The 7929-nt window shown below is 41.3% G+C and overlaps 1 long non-coding RNA gene across 1 annotated transcript; it reads left to right on the forward strand.

Moving 5' to 3' along the window:
• Nucleotides 1-4828: 4828 nt before the first annotated feature.
• On the forward strand, nucleotides 4829-7658 carry LOC310693726. The gene is made up of 2 exons (XR_014519368.1): nucleotides 4829-4947; nucleotides 7427-7658. It is a non-coding gene; the product is annotated as an uncharacterized lncRNA (long non-coding RNA).
• Nucleotides 7659-7929: the final 271 nt, after the last annotated feature.

Here is a 7929-nt window from a genome sequence, read left to right on the forward strand (position 1 = left end):
TCTTTAGAAAAAAGAAAAGAAAAGAAAAGAAAAGAAAAGAAAAGAAAAGAAAAGAAAAGAAAAGAAAAGAAAAGAAAAGAAAAGAAAAGTCTACAGAGGCTTCTTCAGTAAATTCAGAGTGGTTGCCATTTCTAGGACTCAAGAAATCAATGCCTGTATGCACGTAAGGTACAATTAGGATTGCTGCATACTGCACACCAGAATATCAGCAAGACCAAAAAATCACATTCCTTCACTGTTTACCTTTGCAGGTCAATGATGTTATATTTATGGTGTTGCCTTAAAAGGCAGGGCAACTTCCGCCCAAGGCAGGATACACAATTATGCAGCCCAGAGGACAGGTAAGACAGACTTATGGGAAGAGGAGAATTCACCTTTCTTTAGCCTTTGGGCAGAGCTGGGAACAGCTCTATAGCTCCGAATATAGTTGGATCAATGTTTTGCTTAACAAGAGAAATGGAAAGATAACCTGATCCAGCACCTGGTACAGCTAGGAAAAATGGTTTTCTACAGCAGTCTTTTTGATATAAAACAGAAAGCTATTATATGTTATCTTTTTAAAAAATATAATAGGAGTGTTACACTGAGTGTACAGTGGATGCAGAGTTAACCATGCATAGAGTAGCCCCATTGAAAGCAAATCCCATTGATTTTAATGGGGGTTCTCTATGCATTACTAACTCTGCATCCAGCTCAGTAGTTCTAATATATTAGAAATATATTTGATCTAATATATTAGAAATGTATGGAGGAAGACTTCATTTTACCCTGCAGCTATGGTCACTGTGAAGGACTGATTTCCTCAGCCAAGGGTAAATGGTTCACAAATAACCATTTTGTATTTTCACATTCTTACTATTCATTATTATTTAGCCCTGATTGACCATCTTGTATAAACTCCATTGTGTTTGCATATCAGGCAAAGGAAAGCAAGTGGCGTAGGATGAGACAGCAAAATGATAATGCAACTATATTGAGGTAGTACAGAGCTAACTGGAGGAGGCAGTGGAAGACAGGAGTTCCTGGCGTGCTCTGGTCCATGGGGTCACGAAGAGTTGGACACGACTAAACGACTAAACAACAACAACAACAACATCAACCCAGTGTCCTGAACTGCTTGGGAATTCTAAAAAACTAAAATATATTTGAGGTTTGAAATCAGTGGTTAAAGATCAGCGCAGTTTTACAAGGTTCAGTCTGACATTTTGATTCAAAATGGCATGCAATTGTATCCAGTTGTAGACATAAACCCTGCTTCTCGATCTTAGGAACCATCACCCAAAATTTGGTGCCAATATCTTAGGAGGTGTTCAAATGCATAGCGAACAAACAACTTTCCAAAATATATAGTAGACAGATAACCATTGATCAAGTAATGCTGATGCTATTTCAGCACACATGGGTTTGTCTATTGACTTAAAATGATCAGGCCACTAAATGAAATGTGTTTGAACTGAATCGCAAGGCACTTTATAAATGTCAGCCTGCAAAAGGGGGATTTATGTCTGTGTATTTTTTCAGTTAGATACCACATTGTGTGGTGTAAGGTTAGGTTGGACGCAGAGAGATTATTAATTATGCTTTGGACTCCTTCAATGAATCTCTGAATGGATAGCATTTGAGAAATAAAATACTGGATTGGGCATCCTTCAGGAGCAAAATTGGCTTACTAGATGCCCTTTCTTTCAAGCTGACAAGTTCCTAAAGGTCACTTATGTTTGCATAATAGAGAGTCTATTAAAATGGCATAGGAAGATTCCATACAAAGGAACAGCTGGAAATACAGTGAAGGCCATTTTAGGGTTAACAGAATCATAGAATTGTCGAGTAGGAAGCAACTACGAGGGTCCTTGGTCCAACCCCCTGCAATGCAAGAATCTTAACTAAAATCATACATCCAACCTCTGCTTAAAAATCTCCTAGGAAGGAGCGCCCATCACCTTTTGAGGGAGTCTGTCAACCAACTCTTACTGTCATAAAGTTCTTCCTGATGTTTAGTCAGAAACTCCTTGTAACATGAATCCATTGGTTCGTGCCCTAGCCTCCTGTTGCAGAAGGAGGCATCTTAGACAGGGCATCTTAGGTGAATCTCACACATTATGTGACCTCCCAAACTGTTCATTGAGTTAGTCTGACATGTTTTAGGAAGCGAGCGATTGTAATGAATGTTGCTCCCAGGGCTTACAGCACGTCAGATCACCGAAGAGCTAGCTCTTTAAAAATGTTTTTTCCTATGTGGAAAAGCAAGGGGTGGGAGTATTAGAAGGTCTATCCTGATTGGCTGGCTGGCATCCGCCAGTTCCATGACTGATGACAGAATAATGCTCCCCTGAATGTTCACACACCCTGGGCATTCCCCCCCAATTTAAATAAACCTGTTGATAATGTAGCATAGTATTCCTGCTCCTGAATTCCTCTCCTTACCCACGCAGCAGTGAGGTCATTTCTCCTGATTTTCTAAGCATGCTCACAGGCGAAAGCATGAATCATTTGGGACTAAGTCACTACCCAGAGACTCTGAGCAGGCTGCCCACACAGAAAACCACCAATGGATGTCATAAATCTCCCAAGATAATTTGGGGGGTTGTTGAGCAAAAATAGCTGCTTATGGTCACAGTCCCCATGGGCCGTTTCTGGTGGCAGCAGAGTACAGATTCTGCCTCAGAGCTGCGTGAGTACGATAAGGAGATGAATCATTAAGCAGAATGAAGTCACAGCACCTAGACAACTATGAACATTGAGCAGTGTAGAAGCTCATGTTTTCTAAATGGAAATACTGTGAAATTATTAAGGTACAAAATAATTCATGCTTTCAAGCTACCGTTTCCAGGGAGTAATTGATGATACTCCATTTGAATTATGTCTTCTGAAATGAGTACCAAACAGCCTGTTAGGTGCTTAGAAATGGTCAAAGAATTACAGAGCTTGGGGCACCTTGTGGGATGGATGGCAAATCTGTAATGCAGAAAAATATGAAGAATGTGGCCCTGTACCTGCTTTTCCACTCCAGCTTTCCATGCTGCTATAATTCATTCTTATCTTCTACATTTCCACAGCGGCACACCTGCAAGATCATTTCACCCCCTACATCGCCCGCTATGTATTACAGTCATTCTCCTGTCTTCACCACACTTAAACCTAAAGTTCAGAAATGATCCCAGGCTCATCCACACAACTACCTGAATCTGTGGGAGCTCGGTGTTTTTGGTTTCGTTTTAAGGTTGTGGTGTTGACGTGGCACCAGATGAGCCAGTCATGTGACAGATGCTTCACAACCACTTGCAGCTGAGTGCTGTTTCCTGGGGTGCAGCCACTGTTGCATGCTGACAGCTTGCTGGAGTCACAGGTGAGAGCTGAGTGCAGGGTGGGAACCAAAGGTGGACAAACTATCACAGAAGGAGCACAACATGTCTCTCTCTAGAGGTACTGTCCCTCCCATAACACCCCACATGAGTTTGTTTTGATTGTATCTGTTGCTGTTTTAATGTTTCCACTTTAGTGACAAGCCACCTACTCCATCCACCTTTGCCATTTGTGACCTCATTCACAGGTCATTTGAGTAGCACATTTGCTCGTAGAGATGGCAACATTCCCTTTAGTGGCTTGTGGTCACCCTTCCATCTATCCATCCATCCATCCATCCATCCGGGCCTGTGCTGAGGAGGGCTGCACTGAGGAAGAATGGTGGGAGCCTCCCACTCCCCCTGATCCTGAATCTTCCCAGGAGCCAGAGGACAGTATAGATTTGGAACAGTGGTTTGCAGAGGGGCACAGTTCAGAAGGCAGAAGTTGGGAAATACTGGATGGTGAACAGCTAGGAAAAGAAACGGACACGGAGCAATGGATCCAAACTACAAGATAGAAGATTCCACCTAAACATTAGGAAGACCTTCCTGACAGTAAGAGCTGTTCGACAGTGGAATTTGCTGTCAAGGAGTGTGGTGGAGTTTCCTTCTTTGGAGGTCTTTAAGCAGAGGCTTGACAACCATATGTCAGGAGTGCTCTGATGGTGTTTCCTGCTTGGCAGGGGGTTGGACTCGATGGCCCTTGTGGTCTCTTCCAATTCTATGATTCTATGAAACACTAGAAGAGAAAGAGCTAACAGATTCACAGTCTCTGGACAGCATTCACTCCCCTTCCCCAAAGCTCAGAAAGTGTTAGAACAGAAAGCACAGAGGGTACAAGCTCAGGTTACAAGATGTAGGAGTGATATATATTAATAGGGACAAAGCAGGGGAGTGAACCTTAACTGGGAGCACCGCCATTTCTAGGAGATGTGTCCTTTGTTCTCTTGCTGTGATTATTAAAGAGTCTAACTGGTAAGACATTCCTTCCGTTTGATCTTATCATTCCTGGCCACAGGGTAGGAAGCCAATTCCCTGAAGCCTGGCTCCTTCCTTCCCAGCCATTCCCTGGAAAGAACATTACACCGTCACATAGCCAGTGACTATGAGCCAGTGTGGTGTAGTGGTTAAGAGCGGCAGACTCGTAATCTGGGGAACCGGGTTTGCGTCTCCGCTCCTCCACATGCAGCTGCTGGGTGACCTTGGGCCAGTCACACCTCTTTGAAGTCTCTCAGCCCCACTCACCTCACAGAGTGTTTGTTGTGGGGGAGGAAGGGAAAGGAGAATGTTAGCCGCTTTGAGACTCCTTAAAGGGAGTGAAAGGCGGGATATCAAATCCAAACTCTTCTTCTTCTTCTTCTTCTACATAACGGTTATTCCAAGGGTTCCAAATTTCATTTAGATAGTCTGCAGAATGTATGTGGAAGAGGGGAGATGGCGCATCCATCGCTTTGAATGTTCATATTGAACATTCTTTTTTTCCTAGCGGCTGCTAAGCAAGTTGCTACCATCACTCCTGATCATGAAGAGTGTATGGGGGACAGTCCTTGTGCCAGAGGAGATGGTGGGAAGAAATTATTGCATTATAATGACAATCAAACTAGTAAGTAATCCCAACCATTTAATTTGCTGGCGGGACCATGGCTTGGATTCCGTGAGTAAATTCCATTCATATGTTGATGCCCAATTTGCTTGCTTATTCTGGGATGTTGGGCACAATGCATAAACACATCATGTGTGGCAATTAGATAGAACCAGAGCTTGCAAGCAAGGGCTATAATCTTATCTCCAGCTTTATGTGTTCCGGCTTAAGCCTAAAGCTGACAAGGCTACATTATTAGCAGCCAAATTTCTGTTCGTTCTAACAAGAATCTGTGCAAAACCAGTTTTCCGATTCTCATTCATTTTTTTAAAAAAGATTTATTGAGAAATTTTTTTGAATATAATAAAAAATAAAAAATAAACATATAAAATAATAGGCAATTAAAAACACACATTAATTTTCAATAACATAACTTCCATACCCTTATTTCCTCCGACCTCCTCATACTTCCCCTCTTTGTATTCCAGTTCAGTTTGTTAATTCAGCAAATCCTTACCATAAAACTTTTACCCATTTTATACTCCTTTTTTCATGTCTCCTAAAGCATTACAGCTGGAAACCGCTTAGTTTCTATCCAACATCTTTCTAACATTCATTAATTTTACAATATTTCTTTAAATAATCTTTAAATTTCTTCCAGTCTTCTTTCACCGACTCTTCTCCCTGGTCCCGGATTCTGCCAGTCATCTCAGCCAATTCCATATAGTCGATCACCTTCATCTGCCATTCTTCCAGAGTGGGTAGATCTTGTGTCTTCCAATACTTAGCGATTAGTATTCTTGCTGCTGTTGTAGCATACATAAAAAAAGTTCTGTCCTTCTTTTGCACCAATTGGCCAACAATGCCCAGGAGAAAGGCCTCTGGTTTCTTCAGGAAGGTATATTTAAATACCTTTTTCAATTCATTATATATCATTTCCCAGAAAGCCTTAATCCTAGGGCACGTCCACCAAAGGTGAAAGAATGTACCTTCAGTTTCCTTACATTTCCAACATTTATTATCGGGCAAATGATAGATTTTTGCTAGCTTGACTGGGGTCATGTACCACCTGTATATCATTTTCATAATATTCTCTCTTAAGGCATTATATGCCGTAAACTTCATACCTGTGGTCCATAACTGTTCCCAGTCAGCAAACATGATATTATGTCCAACATCTTGTGCCCATTTAATCATAGCAGATTTCACCGTTTCATCCTGAGTTTTCCGATTCTCATTCAGTGGGGCGCTGCTGGGCAGACCGAGCAAGACATGGGAATGTGCTCTTTCATGTTGTGCAATATGACTCCTAAATTGTTTAAAAAACAAACAAACTGCAGCACTTGAGGATTAGATTTTTCTATGCTACACAAATACAAATATAACTTCCTACCTCATTACTGCGGTTATTGCTTCGCTAATATCAAGGCTACATTGCATCCCAGACATCAACAAATGGTAAATAATCCCATTCTAATAGCAAGAAGAGAAATCACGAAAAAAGGGAAAGTTTGGAAAGTCCCCTGTCTGGCTAAAAAAGAATGTGTGCTATGAAATTTAGTCACTTGAATCCATTTCATCACTAAAGGGGGAAAGCTATTAAGGTTAAGAAGTCAATATGAAATTCAGATTTTTTAAAAGTATTATTTTGGAATAGACTCTAGATTCAAAATATTTCACTGGAATTAGTGGCATCTTGAGTCTGATATAATATTCTATTATATTTATTGATCTAAAAACGTGAATAAAGTTCAATAGCTGATAATGGGCCAGACACTGTGTGTTTCTCTGGATTTTGGACATGACTTCCTTCACAGAAATAACTTTAGGAAGTGTTTCCGCTGTCCCTATATCATGGTATAATGAAAACTGGATATAAATTTGACCTTTGGAAATTAAGGGCTGGGGTTCAAGTGGAGAGGGATTAGACTACAAAACTTTTTTATGTTCAGTTTTGTCTTTCAGGTCCTATGTTTTTGTTCTGCCTTGGCAAAGAACGACCCCCCCTTTATTGCCCCTTTTGAATTTCCCTACCCCCCCACCTTCTCCCAAAATAGCTTTGCAGAGAAAGGATTTCTATTTAAAGCCCAAACGTGCAGAGCGTGTTCAAAGTCTTCTGCCAAAGAGCACACCGGGACAACAGCCAGAAACCTGAATCCAAAACCAGATTAGGCTGGTGGGTTTTTGCTCTTCATGTGAATGAGAGATTAGAAAGCCTGCAAAGAGACTTTGCTTAAAAGCTGAGAGAGGGGAGCGTGGGCTTCTGGTGCTAGGGAGTAATCTATATTGCAAGTCTCCTTTTAAACGTAGGATTAAAAGAACAACACAAAAGTAGATTGCTTCTAACAGCTTTCATCTTCCAGATGTGGGAACAAGATTGTTTAAAGAGCTGATCACTAAGGATGACTCCCATTATCCCTGACCACTGGCCAGGATGGCGGTGGGTGGTGGAAGTTGAAATCCAACATCCTTGGGAGGACATCCTTTTGAATACCCACAGGTGCTTGTAAGAATCCACAGATGAGCCCAGGAAAATGAAGACAGCAGGTCTAAGTGGCACGTGGTATTATTACTGCAACAGTGGTCTCAAACAAATACTTTGAGGAAAACTTGTGTCCAGCTTGTGGAGAGATAAGAGAACTGGTGTCCTAAGTAAAACCTAGGCCAGAACTGCATCAGGGTCCAGTTATGCTAAAACTGCTGGGGAAACATGAAGTGGACTTTTAAACAAACTGCGCTCATTTAGAGTCAAAGCTTTTTGTGCTGTTTTGTGGGGCTTTAATGTTCGTTCTATTATTTTATTGTGCGACACATACCTGCCAACATTTCTCTGATGAAAATAACATCCCATTCGATAATAATGATAATGATAATTTTATTATTTATACCCTGCCCATCTGACTGGGTTGCCCCAGCCACTCTGGGCAGCCTCGAACATATATAAAAAATATAATAATACCAGTGCTTTTTTTCTAGAAAAAGAGGTGCCAGAACTCACCATGA

Source organism: Podarcis liolepis (genome assembly GCF_965112155.1).
Source record: "Podarcis liolepis genome assembly, chromosome: 1".
NCBI classification, from domain to species: domain Eukaryota; kingdom Metazoa; phylum Chordata; class Lepidosauria; order Squamata; family Lacertidae; genus Podarcis; species Podarcis liolepis.